Raw genomic sequence first — 1,220 nt, forward strand, 5'->3', positions numbered from 1 at the left:
ATTAATTGCCCCACTAATATATATAGAAAAAATTAGCCGGGCATGGTGGTGCATGCCTGTAGTCCCAGCTACTCGGGAGGCTGAGCCAGGAGGATTGCTTGAGCCCAGGAGTCTGAGGTTGCTGCGAGCTAGGCTGATGCCACGGCACTCTAGCCTGGGCAACAGAATGGGACTCTTGTCTTATAAATAAATAAAAATTAAAAACCCTCTCTCTAAAAAAAGAGAAAATATATATATATATTTAGGTAGTGACTTCAATTTAATTAGTCCTCAACATACGAAATCTACATAACCAACCCACAATGTACTATTCTGAAAAAGTTTTTTGGAAGAGCAAATCCAAAGAAGATAATGTATTCACCCAGTTGTAAAATCATTATAATACTATCAGTCAGGATTTGATCACAGAAGCAGTGATTCAAGGTGGGTCCCGGGCTGCTAGACCACACACGTCTCGCAGTCTGCAGAGCGCTCCGGATGGCTAGCGTCGAGGTGTGCGTGTCCGGCTTTGAGGAGTTCAGCCGGGCTGTGGAGCAGCACAATGGCAAGACCATTTTCGCCTACTTTACCGGTTCTAAGGACAACGAAGGGAAAAGCTGGTGCCCCGACTGCATGCAGGCTGAACCAGTCGTATGAGAGCCGCTGAAGCATGTTAATGAAGGATGTGTGTTCATCTACTGCCAAGTAGGAGAAAGACCTTACTGGAAAGATCCAAACAATGACTTCAGAAAAAACTTGAGAATAACTGCAGTGCCTACACTACTTAAATATGGAACACCTCAAAAACTGGTAGAATCTGAGTGTCTTCAAGCCAACCTCGTGGGAGATGTTGTTCTCTGAAGACTAAGACTTAATGATGGGCCAGGCGAGGTGGCTCACGCTGGTAATCCTAGCACTCTGGGAGGCCGAGGCAGGCGGATTGCTTGAGGTCAGGAGTTCAAAACTCAGCCTGAGCGAGACCCCGTCTCTACCAAAAATAGAAAGAAATTAATTGACCAACTAAAAATATATATACGAAAAATTAGCTGGACATGGTGGCGCATGCTTGTAGTCCCAGCTACTTGGGAGGCTGAGGCAGGAGGATTGCTTGAGCCCAGGAGTTTGAGGTTGCTGTGAGCTAGGCTGAGGCCACAGCACTCACTCTAGCCTGGGCAACAAAGTGAGACTGTGTCTCAAAAAAAAAAAAAAAGACTTAATGACGGCAATTGTCTCCATTACCT

At 45.7% G+C, this 1,220-nt stretch overlaps 1 pseudogene; it reads left to right on the top strand.

Moving 5' to 3' along the window:
* Window positions 1–477: 477 nt before the first annotated feature.
* Window positions 478–847, top strand: LOC105859533 (thioredoxin domain-containing protein 17 pseudogene; annotated as a pseudogene).
* The last annotated feature ends 373 nt before the right edge of the window (window positions 848–1,220 follow it).

Source organism: Microcebus murinus, chromosome 18, assembly GCF_040939455.1.
Source record: "Microcebus murinus isolate Inina chromosome 18, M.murinus_Inina_mat1.0, whole genome shotgun sequence".
NCBI classification, from domain to species: Eukaryota; Metazoa; Chordata; class Mammalia; order Primates; family Cheirogaleidae; genus Microcebus; species Microcebus murinus.